This window comes from Saimiri boliviensis, chromosome 13 (assembly GCF_048565385.1).
Source record: "Saimiri boliviensis isolate mSaiBol1 chromosome 13, mSaiBol1.pri, whole genome shotgun sequence".
Taxonomy (NCBI): domain Eukaryota; kingdom Metazoa; phylum Chordata; class Mammalia; order Primates; family Cebidae; genus Saimiri; species Saimiri boliviensis.
Genome location: NC_133461.1, coordinates 54,645,044 through 54,665,688, shown reverse-complemented (window position 1 = coordinate 54,665,688; position 20,645 = coordinate 54,645,044). Strand labels below are relative to the sequence as shown.

At 37.0% G+C, this 20,645-nt stretch overlaps 1 protein-coding gene, 1 non-coding gene and 1 pseudogene across 2 annotated transcripts in view; 1 reads left to right on the top strand and 2 right to left on the bottom strand.

The window, feature by feature from the left end:
• Positions 1 to 324: 324 nt before the first annotated feature.
• Positions 325 to 20,645, bottom strand: part of LOC141580812 (ubiquitin-conjugating enzyme E2 C-like) — a 35,722-nt pseudogene continuing 15,401 nt past the window's right edge.
• LOC120361748 (small nucleolar RNA U13) lies at positions 2,158 to 2,260 on the bottom strand. Its single transcript, XR_005577879.1, has one exon. It is a non-coding gene; the product is annotated as a small nucleolar RNA U13 (small nucleolar RNA).
• RBBP8 (RB binding protein 8, endonuclease) overlaps positions 14,243 to 20,645 on the top strand; it is a 109,445-nt gene continuing 103,042 nt past the window's right edge. Inside the window, exon 1 of the mRNA XM_039463839.2 lies at positions 14,243 to 14,444. The gene's annotated coding sequence lies outside the window, so the exon portion shown is untranslated. The remainder of the gene's footprint in view (positions 14,445 to 20,645) is intronic.

The window sequence follows — 20,645 nt, the reverse complement described above, 5'->3', positions numbered from 1 at the left end:
ATTCTGGATACAAGCCGGGCGCGGTGGCTCAAGCCTGTAATCCCAGCACTTTGGGAGGCCGAGGCGGGTGGATCACGAGGTCAAGAGATTGAGACCATCCTGGTCAACATGGTGAAACCCCGTCTCTACTAAAAATACAAAAAATTAGCTGGGCATTGTGGCGCATGCCTGTAATCCCAGCTACTCAGGAGGCTGAGGCAGGAGAATTGCCTGAGCCCAGGAGGCAGAGGTTGCAATGAGCCGAGATCGTGCCATTGCACTCCAGCCTGGGTAACAAGAGCGAAACTCCGTCTCAAAAAAAAAAAAAAAAAAAAAATTCTGGATACAACAGATACTGGAGAGGATGTGGAGAAACAGGAACACTTTTACACTGTTGGTGGGAGTGTAAATTAGTTCAACCATTGTGGAAGACAGTGTGGTAATTCTCAAGGACCTAGGAATAGAAATTCCATTTGACCCAGCAATCCCATTACTGGGTAGATATCCAAAGGATTATAAATCATTCTATTATAAAGACACATGCACACGTATGTTCCTTGTGGCACTGTTTACAATAACAAAGACCTGGAACCAACCCAAATGCCCACTGATGATAGACTGGACAAGGAAAATGTGGCATATATACACCATGGAATACTATGCAGCCATAAAAAAAGATGAGTTTGTGTCCTTTGTAGGGACATGGATGAATCTGGAAACCATCATTCTCAGCAAACTGACGCAAGAACAGAAAATCATAGGCAGGTGTTGAACAATGAGAACACATGGACACAGGGAGGGGAGCATCACACACTGGGGTCTATTGGGGGGGAATAGAGGAGGAACAGTGGGGGGTAAGGAGGTTAGGGAGGGATAACATGGGGAGAAATGCCAGATATAGGTGACGGGGGGATGGAGGTAGCAAACCACATTGCCATGTATGTACCTATGCAACAATCCTGCATGTTTTGCACATGTACCCCAGAACCTAAAGTGCAATAAAATATATTAAATAAATAAATAAACAGAAACAAAACAAAAATAACACCACAGCTCCAGATACAGAGTCCTATACAGAAATCAAGAAAAAGAGAGACTATCTAAGGGAAAATGAAAAGACAACACAAGGAGAGGTTGGGCAGCCCAAGTCAGGGCTCCTGACTGGAGACCTGCTTTCAGTACATTTCTTGCAGGTATATCTTAAAAGCTGGGGAGTTTTTCCAGAGCTTAGCAGCATGTGTGTTCAAAAGACTATTGATGTTGAGTTCTACTAGCAGGCTGTGGATGTAGAGCAGGATGTTTTTGACATCATACAAGGCGGAACACTTGTCCTTCGGGATGTCCAGACAGGTGTTACACTGGGCATCCACGTTGAGATAGTAGCAGGGTGTGAGGAACTTAACCATGGGCATGTTGTATAGGTAGCCACTGGGGAACTCCAGGAAAACCTTATATCTCAGATCTGTGCTTCAGGGATGGTCCTACTGATTTCAAAAGGCTGTCTGATGCAGGTAAGGCAGAAATTTCTTTGCTGCCAGACATCACCAGAGTCTTCAGCTCCTGCTGTATCGTGCCATACCCCTGCTGTGCTCATCTCTTTTATGGGCAGCAATGCTGGTGGCAGCTGTGTTGCAGTTTTGGGAGGCCATTCAGGCAGCACTGGCAGGGAGACAGGAACTCAGAGAACGTGATTACAACTGCCCACTTTTTAAAAATTTATTTATCTTTTTAAAAATTTATCTTTTTAAATGGTAGAAGAAAATGCTTAAGTGGACTAACCAGCTCCTAATTGTCTCATTTCACTGAAAACTGTTTCTAATCAACAAGGATGAACCCCATCAGCCTTATTGTATGAAAAAACCTGATCCCAGGCCAAAAGTGAGTATTCTGAGGTGGACACAAAAATCGAACCACTGTTAATCTAATTCTCCCTTCTGGAGATGTGGAATTGAGACCCAATTCTAATCAGCTAAGGCTGCTTGCTTAAACTAATTTGCTTAAGGGAGAACCTCCCCCCACCATAAACACTGTGAAGCAAAAGTAGCAAGGGCAAAAATGTATTATCTTAACAACTACCGGCACTATAGGCTGAATTATGTCCCTGCTCCAAAAATTCTTCTGTTGAAGTCCTAGCCATTAGTACCTCAGAATGTAAGCAAATTTAGAGATAGGATCCTTTTTTAAACTTTTTCATGTGCAGACTGGTAACAAGGTCTGAGGGAGGCATACTTCACACAATAGCATAAAAACACAATCATTAGTTTATGAAACACAAAAGGATCTAGGGTCTTTAAAGAAGTAATTAAAGTGAAGTCATTATGATGGGCCCTAATCCAACATGACCAGTATCCTTACTAAGATGTGGAAATTTGGAAACAGACAAATAAAGAGGGAAGACAATGTGAAGGTGCAGTGAGATCATTTCCATCTACAAAACAAGAAGAAGCCTGGAATGGATCCTTCCTTCACAGCTCTCAGAAGAAGACAACCCTGCTGATAACCTAATCTCAGACTTTTAACCCTCAAGAACTGTGTGAAAATAAATGTGCTAATTAACCCTAGCAAAGGGACACATCCTTGTTTGAGAGGCTTGGGATAGAATGTAAGACCTTAAGACCAAGAAGTCACAGAAACAAAGCAGATGGTAAAACTACTCTGGATGACACCAGAAAAAAACAAAAACGAAAACAAAAACAAAACAAAATAAAAATCTGTCTTTTGTCTCCAGGAAAGGAGAAAGAAGTCAGTAAGAAAGTTTGAAGTGTAAGGACTTTTTGGATGAGGACCAAAAGAATTTTCTCAGGAGTACCTGAAAGTATCCCCAACAGGCAATCCTGATTATATTCCTATTATATCAACCCCTAAACCTTCAATAAAATCGATTACATATGGAAACAGAAACCCACAGCCAGAGGTGACCATGAGAACATCAACTTGGCATTCCCCCACCCCCTTATCTCACTGCCTTCTCATTCAGAAATTTGTAGAAATCTCACAGGAGCCACCAGAGCCCCACTGGGTATGAAATATGGTTCATGTCAATATTATCTAAATCTCAAAGCACTGGAATATTTTGGCTGACACTTGGATCTGTAAAGAAAGATGTAATAGACTTGCAGATAGATGCAGAAATGAAAGACCAAGTGACCCTAGAGAAAGAGAGTGGGAGTCATCAGGCTATTTCCTGGTTCTAATTCCTCATTTGGCCAGACTGACTCCCTGCTTTTGAGATATCTACATCCCTATATTCCTCTTGGGATAACTTTATAGCCTCAAAATAAACCTCCCTTTTTTATTGTTGCTTAAAGTAGCTCATGTTAGTTTCATTTGTGATTAAAATAATTTTAACTAAAATTTATATAACATACATGAAAGGATATCATAAATAAATAGAAAAACCAGACAGCTACTGGAAGTCTTAATCACACTGGCTGCTGCTATTTCAGGAGGGACATTTGATACCACAACAATACAGTGAATAAAAGTACTGTCTCATTTTTCCAAACTAGTGTCACATAGAATACCTCATTTAATAGTAGGTAGGGGTTAATAAGTATGCCATATATGTTCTGAGGTCAAATACATTTGGAAAATACTAACACAGAATAAATGACTTCTGAGCAGTTGGGGAAGACGTTTATTTCTTTTTTCTTTTTTTTTTTGAGACAGAGTCTCGCTCTGTCGCCAGATGCCAGGCTGGAGTGCAGTGGCATGAGCTCAGCTCACTGCAACCTCTGCCTCCTGGTTGAAGCAATACTCCTACCTCAGCCTCCCAAGTAGCTGGGACTACAGGTGCGCGCCACCACACCCAGCTAATTTTTGTATTTTTTAGTAGAGACGGAGTTTCACCATATTGGCCAGGATGATCTTGATCTCTTGACCTCGTGATCAGCCCACCTCGGCCTCCCAAAGTGCTGGGATTACAGGCGTGAGCCACCGCACCCGGCCCTATTTATTTTTATTTTTATATATTCATGGAATATAAGTATGATTTTGCTAGACTGATATATTGTATCATGTAATTTCTTAAACTAATAATGCTTATCAGAATTATCTCAAATAGATCTTTACTCTTGGAGGTATTGTAAACTAGTATTAACAAAAATAAATCCTCTCAAATCTCAAAAATGATGTAATTATAACAGAAAGATAGCCAACTGGGCTTTTCTTTGTCATTTTAAACAGCCAAAATAAAACTCAAAATAATTGGTAGAATATTTTAGATATTTCAAAAATATGGAACAAAATTATTGTGAATAGAAATTCTACTTCAAAATATAACTATTTTATAAAAATTGAGTTTATCTAAAACCATAAAAGTTATAGTTGTCATGTTACATTTGCTTACAATTTTCCTTGAGAATAAGGATTTTGTTACCTCCCTCCCAAAATTAATTACAATACTGAGATATGTAAGTCTCCATCAGTCATTCCAATCTTATAAAAAGTATTTAAAACACTTACAAATGTGAATGGAGAGCACTATGTTCTACATGCAAGTTTCTTGAGAACTCTTCCTATTTTACACAGAATTCTTCAGCTATATATGACCTTATAAGCCAACCATTTCAACTCCCTCATTTTGAGCAAACTGAAAATCACAGTAACGATACCCAAAGTGATAGAATAGAACCATAATACAGACCTCTAGCTCCAAAGCTCTTTAGAAGGTTCTTCTGCATTGGATTAATGGTTTTATCTAGGTTAGATTTTTTTTTTTTAAAGATGAAGTTTCACTCTTGTTGCCCAGGCTGGAGTGCAATGGTGAGTGCTCGGCTCACTGCAACCTCCACTTCTGGGGTTCAAGCAATTCTCCTGCCTCAGCCTCCCTAGTAGCTGGGATTACAGGGATGCACCACCACACCTGGCTAATTTTGTATTTTTAATAAGAGACAGGGTTTCACCATGTTGATCAGGCTGGTCTTGAACTCCTGACCTCAGGTGATCTGCCTGCCTTGGCCTCCCAAAGTGCTGGAATTACAGGTCTGAGCCACCATGCCTGGCTGATTTTTTTTTTTTTTTTCATTAGAAAAATTGCCTATACAAATCATAATACAAACATGTTTTTGTTTGTTTGTTTGTTTTTTAGACAGCATCTCACTCTGTTGCCCAGGCTGGAATACAGTGGTACAACACAGCTCACTGCAGCCTTGCCCTTCTAGGCTCAAGCAATTCTCTTGCTTCAGCCTCCCAAGTAGCTGGGACCACAGGCACAGACAACTGCTCCCAGCTTCTTTATGTATTCTTAATATGAGCCCTTTATCCGATATATCATTTGCAAATATTTTCTCCCAGTCTATAGCTTATCCTTTCATTTCTTAACTATGACTTGAAGATCAGAAGTTCTTAATTTGACAAAGTCAAATCTATGAATTTTGTTCTCTTTTGAATCATTCCTTAAGTGTCATATATAGTATTTGTATAACTCAAGGTTACAAAGTTTTTCTACTAAAACTTCAGAAGTTTTCTGTTTTATATTTAAAAACCATGATCTAAGTTAACATTTGTATAAGACATGGAAAGTTCTTTTTTTATGTAAATATCCAACTCTTCCAGTACTATTGTTGAAAAAACTCTTTTTCCTGAATTATCTTTTCACCTTTGTCAAAAATGAATTGGTCATATATGTGTCAGTCTATTTCTGAACTCGTTATACATTCTTACTGAATTTTTATTGTCCATACCAATAACATACCATTTTGATTACTTTAGCTTTATGATAAATCTTAAAATCATGTAGAGTAATAAGAGGTGTGCTGAAACTGGGTGTACCCATTTAAAAGAGCTGATCTTGTACATCTCTTCTGTACCCTGTGTTCAGTGATATCACATTAGTAGCTTGAAATCGGCCATGGCATATTTACACCACAAAAATATTTCCAGAGAGCTAGTTGTTAAACAAGTATCAGCACAGCACTAAGCATAAATTCTCTAATTTATTCAAAGTTGTTCTAACTTGGCATTTCAACATAAATTTTAGAGTCAACCTGTCAATTTATATAAAAATGCTAGAATGTTTACTAGGATTGCATAAAATTTAAATTTATAGATCAATTTAGGAAAAAAATACTTTTTTTTTTTTTTGAGACAGTCTCGCTCTGTCACCCCCGAGTTAGAGTGCAGTGGTGCCATCTTGGCTTATGGCAATCTCCGCCTCCTGAGTCTAAGCAATTCTCCTGCCTCAGCCTCCAGAGTAGTTTGATTATAAGCATACGTCATTGCACCCCACTAATTTTGTATTTTTAGTAGAGATGGGGTTTCGCTATGTTGGCCAGGCTGGTCTCAAACTCCTAACCTCAGGTGATCCACTTGCCTTGGCCTCTCAAAGTGCTGGGATTACAGGTGTAAGCCACCACGCCTGGCCTACATCTTTTTTTTACAGGGTCTCCCTCTGTTGCCCAGGCTGAAGTACAGTGGCTTGAACACAGCTCACTGCAGCATTGACCTCCTGAGCTCAAGCGATCCCCCCACCTCAGCTTCCCAAAGTGCTAGAATTATAAGCAGGAGCTATCATGCCCAGCCAAGAAATTACATCTTAAGAATAAAGAGTCGCCGGGCGCGGTGGCTCAAGCCTGTAATCACAGCACTTTGGGAGGCCAAGGTGGGTGAATCACGAGGTCAAGAGATCGAGACCATCCTGGTCAACATGGTGAAACCCCGTCTCTACTAAAAATATAAAAAATTAGCTGGGCATGGTGGCGTGTGCCTGTAATCCCAGCCAGTCAGGAGGCTGAGGCAGGAGAATTGCCTGAACCCAGGAGGCGAAGGTTGCGGTGAGCCGAGATTGCGCCATTGCACTCCAGCCTGGGTAACAAGAGCGAAACTGTCTCAAAAAAAAAAAAAAAAAAAAAAAAAAAAAGAATAAAGAGTCTTCCTAACCATGAACCCTGTATCTCTCTATTTGAGTATTCTTTAATGTCCATAAGCAGTATTTTGTAGTTTTTAGTTATAGTTCTCCCACATCTTTTGTAAAATGTATACCAAAATATTTCATAATTTTTGGTACTACTACCATACTATTGTAAATAACATTGTTTTTCAGATTTTAATTTCAGGTTATTCATTGCTATTTACTATTGTTTTTGTGTATTGATATTGTTTACCATGAGCTTGCAAAATGCAATTATTAGTTTTAGAATATTTTTTGTAGATGCTACAGAATTTTCTAATAGACACTCATTTTATCTGCAAAGATACTTTTTCTTCTTCCTTTCCAGTCTATATGGCCTTTTGTTTTTTCTTGCCTTATTTGTTTCAGTCTTTCACTATCCCCATTAACTATGATGTCAACTGCAGGTTTTTCTTAGATGTTACTTGTCATAATGAGTGAATTCTCTTCCATTCCTAGTTTACAAATACTTTTTATCAGAAAAGGCTCTCAAATATTGTTCAAAATTTTTTTCATCTATTGAAATGATCATTGGTTTCAAATTGCTAAAATTTTCAGAATTTTATAATTATTTCATAAGAAATATAAATATAAAAAATTATTTTCTTACAATGTCTTTGTTTAATTTGGTGTCAGAGTAATGCTGGCCTCATAAAATGAATTGAGTTATTTCTTCCTCTTTGATTTTCTGGAAAAGTTTGTATTAAATTGGTATTATTTCTTCCTGAAATGTTTGTAAGAATTCCAGTGAAACCATTTGCCAGTGAAACTCTTGGCTTGGAATTCTTTATGGTTAGGTTAACTACAAATTAAATTTATTTAATAAATAAAAAGCTATTTCTTCTTGGGTTAGTTTTGATAGTTTGTGTATCTCAAGTAAATGTGTCTATTTCATCTAAGTTCACTACACTTCCATAAAGTTCATAATATGCCCTTCTTACACTTTTAATCTGTTGCATCTGTATTACTATTACTTCTTTCATTCCTAATGTTGATAATTTGTGTTTTCTCTCACTAGCCCTAATCCTATCCCCTGCTTTTTTTTTCTGTATCAATGTAGCTAGAGGTTTATCAGTTGTACTGATTCAGTCGAAGAGGCAGCTTTCAGTTGTACTGATTTTCTCTATCTCTGTCTTCAAGTTCATTGATTTCTACTCTAATTTTTATTATTTTCTTTCTCTTCTTTTTTCGGTTTCTTAAGATAAAAGTTGAGGTCACTGATTTGAGATCTTTCTTTTTCCAACATAGACATTTAATGTCTACATTTTATTTAAAATGCATTTAGTGTCATAAATTTCCTTCTAAGTACTGCTGTAGCAATATCCCACAATTTTAGTATGTTGAATTTTAATTACCATCTAGCTCAAAATAGTTTCCTGTTTGATTTCATCACTAACCTATGAGTTATTTAGGAGTGTATTGTTTAGTTTACAAATATTTGGGGAATTTCCCAAACATCATTGTGTTATTTATTTCTAACTTAATCCCACTGTCATCAGAAAACATACTTTGTATTACTTGAGTCCGTTTAAATTTGAGAATTGTTTTATGACCTAAAATATAGCCTAACTTGGTCAATGTCCCTTGCACGCTTGAAAAGAATGTGTGTTTTGTCATCTTAAAGTGATCTACGAATGTCAATTATATCTAGTAGGTTGATAGTATTAAGCCTTCTTCAATTTTACTGATTTTCTTTCTACTTACCCTATCAATTATTGAAAGAGGGGTATTGGAATCTCCAGATATAATAATGGGATCTAGTTATAAATTTTTCCTGTACTTCTTTCAGTTCTATCAGCTTTTGATTCCTGTGTTTTCCATTTATATCATTAGACACGGAATATATACAATTAGGTTAGGTGCTTTTGATGAATTCACCCCTTTATCATTTTGAAATGATCCTTATTTCTTAGTGATATACTCTGATCTAAAACCTATTTTGTCTGATAGCAATATAAGTATCTTTTGATTAGTGTTGACATCATAAGTCCTTTTGGTCCTTTTACTTTTAATTAACCTATTAGGTTTTTTACGTCCAAAATATGTTTATTGCAGGCAGCATACTGTTGGGTCTTACATTTTTGTCCAATCCGGCAATCTTTGTGAAATCACTAAACTTTACCTGGGTTATACCTCTGACTTCCTTTCTACTATCATATTTTTACTTTCCAATGTCTCCTTTGTGTTCTCAAAAAGTTCCACTTTTGGAAAGCCTTTCTATTCTTGTTTTAAATAATCAGTAACTTGTCTTATTTCTCTGAACATATTAATATAGTCAATTTAAAATAGTGTTCTATTCCCTGCATTGACTGTTTTTTCTAAGTTTTTATCTGTTGGTTTCTTTTCTTCTCTTTTTCATTTTACATGCTCTCTAATCAGTCACTGATTTATGTTAGGGTGATGTTAATTGGTAGACTTAACATTAGGGTAGGATTTCTCAGCCTTGGCCCTATTGACATTTTGAGCTGAATAATTATTTTGGGGGACAGGAAGATGAGCTTCTCTGTGTATTGCAAGATATTTAGCAGCATCCTTGGCCCCTATACACTAGATGCCAAAAGTACATTGCCCATATCCTTAGTTATTATAATCAAATATCTCTCCAAATATTACCAAATGTCTGGGGGTGGGGGGATCAGTCCTAGTTTACACTGCATTAGGGAGATGAGGGTCTTGAGAGTTTCTCAGATAAATTTTCCAGTTTCCTACTTTGTGAGTGAAGAATATAAACCTAGTTACTAGCATTTGGAAGCCAAGCAGATGAACAAACATGGGTATCTCACCAATCAATACATAGACTTTGACTTAATCTCTCTGGTAGGCAGAAAAATGGCCTCTCAAAGATGTCAACACATCCTAATCCCAGGAACCTATGAAAATACTACGTTACATGGCAAAAGAGAATTTAGATAGCAGGTAGAATCAAAGTTGCTAATCAATTGACCTTAAAAAGGGAGGTTATCTTGGATTATTCAGTTGGATTTAAACATGGAAGAGGAGGGCAGGAGAATCAGGGACAAAATGATATGATGTGAAAAAGTCACTGCTGGCCGGGCACGGTGGCTCAAGCCTGTAATCCCAGCACTTTGGGAGGCCAAGGCGGGTGGATCACGAGGTCAAGAGATCGAGACCATCCTGGTCAACGTGGTGAAACCCCATCTCTACTAAAAAATACAAAAAATTAGCTGGGCATGGTGGCGTGTGCCTGTAATCCCAGCTACTCAGGAGGCTGAGGCAGGAGAATTGCCTGAACCCAGGAGGCAGAGGTTGCAGTGAGCCGAGATCGCGCCATTGCACTCCAGCCTGGGTAACAAGAGCAAAACTCCATCTCAAAAAAAAAAAAAAGAAAAAGCCATTGCTGGCTTTGAAGAAGTAAGGGAGCCATGAACCAAGTAATGCAGGTGGCTGAAAGGAACTGGAAAAGGCAAGAAAACAAAATTTCTTTCTAGAGCCTCCATAAAGAAAGGCAACTCTGCTGACACCTTAATTTTAACCAACTGAGACCCACTTTGGATTTCTGACTTCTGGAACTGTAAGACAATAAATTGTGGTTTTTTTAACCACTGTGTTTGGGGTAATTTGTTACAGAAGCGATAGGAAAATAATATAATCACTTTGATTTCAGTATGGTGCTTTACTATCCACTCTCAGCTCTGCTTAGTATTCCCAAATCTAGAACAAATCTGAGATAAACTCTTCTACCATAAATCAACAAGTACTACCTATTTTTGTCAAGGTCAAAGAATCCAGGCTTCTGGGTTGAGATGGGACCTATGGAGTAAAGTGTTCCTTAAGCAGATTTTCAACTAATCTTTCCATTTCAACCCACTCTACTCCCTGAGGCTATTTAAGGGTGCCTTGTACCTCCAAATCCTGAATTTTTCCAGCATTCTGCAGTAGAGACAGACTTGCTTTTATTATGCGAAGTAGTTAAACTTCCTCCCTATTCTGCTAAGTCACCATTCTCATTCCTCCTTGCAAAAATACATGGATGTCTCTTGTCTGCTACCTCTCTCAATCTTTTTGATCTTTTTTTTTTTTAATTTTTAAAAATCGTTTCCAACTTCCTGTTGGTTTGCACTTTTTGATCTTTAAAGTTTCATGCAGTTTTGGTTCTGTACTGTCATTTTATTAGGGTTTCAAGAACAGAAATAAACACATTCAACTGCTATGTTTAACTTGTTTTATTTTCAGTTGACATTTTATCAAGCCCTTCCTGTGTACTAGATTTTCAGATAAACCTTTACACAAATGATTATTTGAATCTTGTAATAACTCTAGGGGGTAGGTACTATTATTTTGCTTCCAATTTTATAAATAAAACTGATGTTTGATTCAGGTGACCATCAAACCTGGATAGAAACTAAGTCTTTATGACTCAAAAGTCCATTTGCCTAGTCAATTATGCAATCTTGTTAATTTTTCAATTAACAATTCACAGGTTTTACTCTAGATTAGGGGTCAGCTTACTAGCCAAATCTGCCCTGCTACTTGTTTTGTAAAGTTTTATTAGAGGACATCCACACCCATAGCGTGGAGAAAAGCACACTGACACTCAAAGTACTTTTTCTATTCTCTCACTCAACAACAATCAACATAGAAGACTTCTGCAACCAACTGTGTGGAGACTTTCCCCTACTAACAAGCAAGCAATGAATTCTGCAGCAGATACCAGGTAGGTATCCTCCAATTTAGTTCTGACACTATCTACCTAGAAATCAAATTCCACAAGTTGAGGGCACAATACCAAAAGACTGCCCCCTACTTATGATGCCAATTGCAAGTCCTGGGATATTTTTATCTGTGCTTTTATCTGATTGGTTATGAACTGGGGAATCCCAAGACCCCTGCCTTGAGTTTGATTAATTTGCTAGAGCAGCTCACAGAACTAAAGGGAACCATTTATGTTTACCAGTTTACAGTAAAGGATATTGCCATAGGTACAGATTGAAGAGAGTAATGAGGAAGGCATGTGAGAAGGGGTGTAGCGCTTCCATGACCTCACCAGTGCACCACCCTCCAGGAAGCTCCATGTGTTCAGCTATCTGAAAACTACTGTGTCCTTTGGGTTTTCATGGGACTTCATTACAGAGGCATGACTGATTAAACCACTGGCCATTAGTGATCAATTTAACCTGCAGGTTGTGGGGAGGGGCTGAAAATCCTAAGCCTCTAGTCCTTCCTTGGGTCTTTCTGGTGACCAGCCCCCATCCTGAATCTACCCAGGGGTTGCCAGCTGTCAGTCAACTCATTAACATCCAAAGACATCACTTTGAAGAGTCTACGTACACCAGGAAAGAGTCAAAGACCAAACACATATTTCACAATATCGCACCCATTTAAATGACTATTGTCTATGTCTGTTTTTGTGCTATACTGTTACAACAGAATAGTTGAGACAGAGACAATCTGGCCCACAAACTTTATTAGTCTCTGATCCTTTAAGGAAAAATCTGCTGATACCTGTTGTAGAAAATAACCCTATTACCAAGTTTTGAGTTCATGGTTTCCTCACATACTTAACACTTTTGTTACTGTTATCAAATCAATGGCATTATTTTTATTGTTCCTTTAACCTTTTGTTAGAAATCTTTGACCATGGTTTAAAAAGAAAAGTCTCTAAACCAATTTCCCACATGAAGTCTTCCCCATACTTACAGTCATACTCACTCCCATTTCTGAGCTCCCATCTCAATTATTATAATTCTAGTATTTAATAGAGTTTGATTCACATAGTCGCTACTAGTTGTGATTCCCCTGAGATCTAGCAAGTGCTGACTCTGATAAGCATTTATTAAGTACCTTCTAAGTGCCAGTCAATGTTCTAGACACTAGAGATACAAAAATAAAAATGACAACTTTGGGTTCATATGTATCCTTCTTTTTTTTCTTTTTCTTTTTGACACAGAGTCTTGCTCTGTCTCCAGGCTGGAGCGCAGTGGCGCAATCTTGGCTCACTGCAACCTCCGCCTCCCTGGTTCAAGCAGTTCTCCTGCCTCAACCTCCCTAGTAGCTGGTATTACAGAAGTGCGCCACCATGCCCAGCTAATTTTTGTATTTTTAGTAGAGACAGGATTTCATCATGCTGGCAGGATGGTCTCGATCTCCTGACCTCGTGATTTGCCCGCCTTGGCCTCCCAAAGTGCTGGGATTACAGGCGTGTGCCACCACGCCTGGCCCATATGTATTCTTTTTAATTAGATATAAAAATAGAAGAGAAACTGAGCATGGAATATGTGCCTGTGGTCCCTGCAACATCAGAATCACTAGAAGTGCTTGGGCAACATGCCTTTTGAATGTTGAAGCAGAATCTTTGGAAGTTAGGCCCAGGAATCTCTGTTCTTAATCAACACTTCAGATGATTCTTAAGCACAAAAGTTTCAGAATCACTACATCAGTAGACAGGAAAGACTACTTCTAAATGTCAAAGTATATGAGAGAGTAAGAACAAATCTCACATGATCTCTCTTAATACAAACTAATTTCTGTCAAAATGTAATGTTTTGCTGCTCATTTCTTCTTTCCAAAAGCTTACTAGACATGCTTAATTGAGAACTTTGACGCTGCCCTCTTTACTAATTTTACTTACATTGTGAACCCTGTACCCCGCACAGTTCTTGAAACATAGTTGATCAATACTTTGTGGTGAACTGTTGAATATCCAAAGCAAAACCTCTTTACGTTTCCCTAGTATGTAGGAGTTTTTCCATTTTAGACTAGAATGGCATGAGGATCATTTGAGAACAAGGAAGATAACACACTCAAGCAAATGTTTGTTCAACCTACACCTTATTTCTCTCCTTCTAGAAATTTTTCCTTCTAGCTCTCAAGGCCACTACCCTTGTGGGGAATATCAATCTCTCTCCTCAAGGCTAAGCTAGATCAAGCAAAGCCACGCAGACTAATGGAAAAGGTCAGACATTATAGGATTCATCTTCATTGTAGGTAATCTGTTTCTAGAAATTGTAGTCAGCAGAGTGCCCTAGAATACATTTTTAAACGGATTACCTACCTTTGAAGATAATAGACAACTTGCTTATATATGTCTACCATGAGAGGCTTATAACAATGGACTCTTGCTATACCTGACACAGATCTACCCCTCCCACTAGAACGCTGAATTATTTTGCTGGAGGCTACAATATTCTGAGTAGTTTGTTGGGAGTTGACGGAGGTGGGGATAACTCACCCAGTACAAGCTTAGCAGAGCTGAGCCGCTGCAGCATGTTGGGCTAGCCTTTGATACAGACTGGTTGGACAGGTTCTGGATCTACAGAAGAACCGGTTTTACTGGCCTGTTGTGCCAACATATTCTGGTTTGATTCCATGTTCCACAGACGGTAGAAACCTGCCCAGCCAGTTAAATGAAAGGCATATTAGGTTATCCATTGTACACAGTATATAGCTTAGATGCAGCAGAACTCTTCCACATAGCAGTAGTGTCTAGCAAACTAGTGTGGTCCAGAGAGGTGGTGTCCACTGATTTAATGTTTAAGTTCATAGCTTCAGGGAAAGTGAGCAGTGAAACAATTTCTGCTTTTCACCAAGAGCAGAGGTGTTCTAAATAAATTGAAGGGTAAGTATATATTTTAAATTTCTCAGTTTTCTATGCATTTGGGAAAGTTAAATTAAGAAAGATGTTTAAAAAGATAATCAATTTTTAACATAGTAATGCCTGCATTATACCTTTTCTGTAAAGCTAGGTATTGTTTTATAACACTTGTATTATATTCATTGATTTGTCTGCATAAAGGTTATTTGGTATATAGTATTCTCTTACTATACTTTTTTCTAAGTTGTGCATGGCTATAGTCATCTTAAAATCTGCACTGAATAATTTTGCCAAATAAATTTCACATGTTAATGATTTATATTAAGCCATCTACTTCTTCATAATATAATTATTAAGTTTTACAGGCTGTTACTATATGGTAACAATTTTATATGGAAAACCTAATTGTGGATAAATAGTAATTGTCTTTTTAAGGCCAAAAACAAAAAGTAGTGGCCTGCTGGTGATCCTAAGTACATTAGAGGAACAATTCACAGCAAAAATTGAGGAGTGTGAAAAACAAAGATTGTGGAATCTGGTAACTGATTAACTATTGGAGCTCAGAAGCACTTGCTGAGCTGAATAGAAAGGAATGAAGACAGGTTTTGTCATGCCTATTAGGTTTGAAAAACTTTTTAGGTGAAAGAATACTTGGATCTTCCTTTCATTTATATTAAAAATCTTCCTTTTTGCTCTCTCTTTACTTAATCCAATTGATTTATTTTAGTAGTTTGTATCACGTAAAATGAATGTTACCAATCCCTTTAGATTTATTTTGGCATACCATCCTACCCCTTTATTTACTGATATTAGGTTGAATAGAAGCTCATGTCTTCTGGGACATTGAATTTAACATAACAGCTAACATACGATTTTATCTGGGAATTTTTTTTAAATTTTAACATATTTACACTGAATGCTTTCTTGTCATCTTAATAGGACTTTGCCTTGAACTGAGCAAGGCCGATGCATCCTTTTCATTGTTCCTAGGGTTCCCAATTTGTCATTATGTTCAAACTCAAAGGCTGTAATTTATTTTCTAACACAAAGGCAATAATATTAGTTTCTTTATGATGTTGACAAAGAATACACTTAAAAGTGTAAATAAATGTTTGGATGAGATTTCATATTTTGCAGGGAAACCCTTGGATGCTTCGTAGTCCTACTTCTTAGGCAGTTCTGCACAGAATTTCTGGTAATCTAGGTAAACTGCTGAAAAGCTATGTAATGTTTTATCTGCAAAAGGAATGTGCTGATTCAGCAAACCAATGTTTATTTTATTCAGTGTAAATTGTGTTTTGACAAGTTTTTGGTAATACGGATCAAACTTTTCATTTGGCTGAATATTTCTGAATTTACTACATGAAACCTAGTTTTCAGGTAATATGTATAGCAATAGAGCACATTGTTAGTGTTTCTGGGGAATATATTGTACACAGTAATTTTAAAAATTTAAACCATACTGTGTTTAAAACACAGGACTTACTGTTTAAAGATTAATTTGGGATTCTAATTTATTTACTGAGCATTTTTTATGTTTATGGTTTTGAAGAAAGCTATTTAGGAACTACATATACTTTTTACATAAAATACATGGGTAAAATTTCAAGCTTAACTCTATATTTTGGGAGAGGATTCTACAGTTTTCATTTAATGAAATTTTCATTTTCAAATATGTGTGAGTCCTATTAAATATTACTTTTATGTATTTTCTATAAATTGAGTCCTTTAAAATTTTGATACATTGTGATTTTTTTAAAACTGAGGATATAAATTTGTCAATCAAATAGGAGTGTGCATTTTTTTTTTTTTTTTTTTGAGAGGAGTTTTGTTCTTGTTGCCCAGGCTGGAGTGCAGTGGCGCAATCGCAGCTCACTGCAACCTCCACCTCCTGGGTTCAAGAGATTCTCTTGCCTCAGCCTCCCAAGTAGCTGGGATTACAGGCGCCAGGCACCACGCCTGGCTAATTTTTTTCTATTTTTAGTAGAGACAGGGTTTCGCCATGTTGGGCAGACTGATCTCGAACTTCTAACCTCAGGTGGTCCACCCACCTCGGCTTCCCAAGAGTGTATGTATTTAATACAGACCAACATACCTCAACACCTAGTCAAAAAATGTTCCACTCATTTAAAATCTTTCTACTCTTTTAATAGAGGATGCATTTCTTTTTATTCCTGGCCACACAATTTCACATAATTCTTTGTGTCAACAATGCTAGCTTTCTTAACAACTGCAACTTCTATGTGTTTTCCACTAAAAGTACTTAGAATTGAAACATTTTTTACGTAAGAAGGACACTTAAAGGATAACCAATGAATTCAACACCTTATTTTTGAGTTAAGGAATGAAAAGTCCCAAAATATAGATAAATCATTACTATATAATCTAAGGGTGGATCTGGGGCCAAAACATCCAGGTTTCCTGAATACTACCAAGACCAATCATTTTTTCACTACCCTACACTGACTCCTCTGAATACATGAAATCTAATCTAAAAAGGTAAAATTGTGTTGTATAGTTGTGTTAATGACTCTTTGGTGAACTAAGAAATCATTTGTTTTTATATTTTAATCTATGTCATTATTGCCCCAAGCATTTTTGGGATGGTGGCTGAATATATGGGATTACCACTGATAATGAAGGTGATTACTACTTCAAAAGCTCATCTCTTAAAGGCCTCACATTCTTTCATATTTGCCCAACTTGTAGATCCTGCTCTCATTTTCTGACCTAATACTGCTTTAAGTTGTCTCAACTGTCTATTTTTTTAATATGTTTGTATGTATTTTTGTATTGTTTTAGTCATTCTTATACACTCATAATTTAGGATTTACCTAAGTTAATACAGCATTCCTAAAATTTGGTTAGAACTGACAGGAAAATTATGTTATGAAGACAGAAATCACAGGACTTAAAAATCCATCTTAGAGGTAATAGAAGCTGTTATTTAAGGGGTGAGCTTTGCACACAAGTGCTCAAAACATGTTTTAAACATTTTTAGTTTGAAAAATTCCTAGGAAATGTGATTATAGAAAGTTTGAGAACCAAAGGCCCAAACATTTCAATTGTGATTCTTGGTAGTAAATGTTAATTCTCCTAATCGTCTTATCTTTTCACAGGTAAAATCTTACCTGGGAAATGCTTCTAAATTTGGTCATTTTAGTTCAGTCCAAGTTGACTCTGAAAAATAATCACTTTCATTTGTTTCTTAACTTTATAAGAAAAAAGGCAGTATACTAAAAAGCATGTGAGCTTTTGAGCCAAATTGGCATGGGTTTGAATAACTCTGCTACAAATTACTTTCCCCTTGGAAATTACTAAACTTTCTTAGTTCTCTTTCCTCTATCTGTTAGTTAAGGAAACTAATACCATTCTTTCAGAGTTGTTGGAAGAATTAAATGAGATATGTAAAACACTTCACATAGCTCGTAGAACATATCAGGTGCTCAGCAAATGTCAGTATCCTTCGCATTCCTTTTATAGACTATATAACACATTTCAACAAATAGCTTCAGTATTTGCTGAAGTATTTCAGTATTTTCTTTCAGTAAGATAAGTCAACTTTAACTTAGAATATGTACGTAATTTTTGTCAGAAAAATAAAAATTAAATCAGCAATCTTGGAAGGCATTAAGATAATGTTGGAGCCGAGTGCAGTAGTTCATGCCTGTAATCCCAGCACTTTGGGAAGCCTAGGTGGGTGAACCATGAGGTCAGGAATTCAAGACCAGCCTGGCCAACACAGTGAAACCCCATCTCTACTAAAAATACAAAAATTAGCCAGGCATGGTGGTGTGCACCTGTAGTCCCAGCTACCAAGGAAATATTGCAGTGAGCTAAGATCATGCCATTGCACACCAGCCTGGGCAACAGAGTGAGACTCTGTCTCAAAAAAAAAAAAAAACCAAAAACCAAAAAAGTGAAAAAAAAATTAAAACAGATATAATGTTGGAAAATACTTTAACCTTCTTAAATCAAAGAAAAAAAAATCAGAAACCCATGTAATCCAATCCAATTAAAGATTCACTTCAAAGAAGTCTTTATTAAAGGTGTTGTGAGAGCAGTACATCAATATGATTAAAAGCCTTAAATACTTTTTAAAAATTCAATTTCAATCATCTGTACTAATGGAAGCAAGTGTGACATAGATAATTCAAATTATAATGCAGTCATACATCAAGTAACAGGGATACATTCTGAGAAATTAGAAATTATTTTAGAAATTAGAAATTAGAGTTCATTGTTGTGTGAACATTATAGAGTCTACTTACACAAACCTCAATGGCAGAGCCTACTACACACCTAGGCTATATGGTATGTCTTATTGCTTCCAGGTTATAAACTTGTACAGCATGATACTGTGCTGAATACTGTAAACAACTATAATTCAGTGATAAGTATTTGTGTATCTAAACATATACTGTCATAGAAAACGTACGGTAAAAATATGCGGTACTATAATCTTATGGGACCACTGTAGCATTTGTGTTCCATTGCTGATCAAAACATTGCTATTCAGTGCATGACCGTTATCTTACTGTGCCTTCTTACTTGTGCCTTCTAACTGGTACTGTTTCCAATAGCTGTTTTTATCTATTATCTAACATGACAACAAATTAACTGGCCAAGAATTTCTTTTCTTTTCTCTTTCTTTCTCTCTCTTTCTTTCTTTTCTTTCTCTTTCTCTCTCTCCTTCTCTCCTCTTTCTCTTTTCTTTCTCTCTGTTTCTCTCTTTCTTTCCCTTCCTTCCTTCCCTCCCTCCCTCCTTTCTTTTCTTCCTTTCTTTTTTTCTCTTTCTTTCCTTCTTTCCTTCTTTCTTTCTTTTTCTTTTCTTTTTTTTTTTTGAGATGGAGTTTCGCTCTCGTTACCCAGGCTGGAGTGCAATGGCGCGATCTCAGCTCACTGCAACCTCCGCCTCCTGGGTTCAGGCAATTCTCCTGCCTCAGCCTCCTGAGTAGCTGGGATTACAGGCACGCGCCACCATGCCCAGCTAATTTTTTGTATTTTTAGTAGAGACGGGGTTTCACCATGTTGACCAGGTTGGTCTCGATCTCTCGGTCTCGTGATCCACCCACCTCGGCCTCCCAAAGTGCTGGGATTACAGGCTTGAGCCACCGCGCCCGGCCCTCTTTTTCTTTCTTTCTTTATTTTTCTTTCTTTCTTTCTTTCTCTCTCGACAGGGTCTTGCTCTGTAACCCAGGCTGGAATGCAGTGGCACAAACACAACTCACTGCAGTCTTGACTTCCTGGGCTCAAGTGATCCTCCTACTTCAGCTTCCCATGTAGCTGGGACCACAGCCACATGCCACTAAACCTTGGTAATTTTTTTTTTTTTTAATTTTTGTAGAGATGTGGTCTCCTTATGTTCCCCAGGCTAGTCTTAAATCTTCCTACCTCAGCCAAAGAATTTCTACATGCTCTAAGGATTGTGCTTTTTCTACTACCAACTGAATTATTTTTTCAGGGCTCTAGAATGTGTTTCCTCCTATTTAAAAAAAAAATCCCTTCTGAATTAAATTTATTATAGGTTAATATTAAATTATATTGCATTATTTTGATAGCAAATAATGATGAAGAGAGTGACTCCAAAATGTACGGAGCATAAGAAGATAGAAGAGGATTTGACATTTTCTAAAGATAACATTAAATTTGCCTCAGACTGATTAATTGATTAGGGAATGGAGCCAATGAGCAAAGATCACAAAGGAGGAGCTTTTTGTGAAATGTATTGGCCAGAAGGGAGTTCAGAATACCACAACAAACTAAAAATAAGTCAATTGACACATTTTCCATTGAATGAATAAAGACCAAAAAACTGGTTAAGAGTTAATATTAGAACCAACTAATAACCCATTTATAACACAAACTGATCTTATTGATCTCTTGTAATCAACTTTAATTTCCTGAAATATATTTAATTGCTTTACAAAAAGCTTTCTGCTGATGCTATAATTCCAATTTAAATCCATGCTAAAAGAATCTTGTTTTCACTTAAATTGTAGACACCATATGTAGATGATGTGCAGAAAGACAAAAGAATCATTTCACCAATTTAGCCCACTAATTAATTACATATTCTTTTTTTTTTTTTTTTTTTTGACAGAGTCTTGCTCTGTCACCCAGACTGGAGTGTAGTGGTACAATCTTGGCTCACTGCAACCTCTGTTTACCAGGTTGAAGCGATTCTCCTGCCTCAGTCTCCAAGTAGCTGGGATTATAGATGCA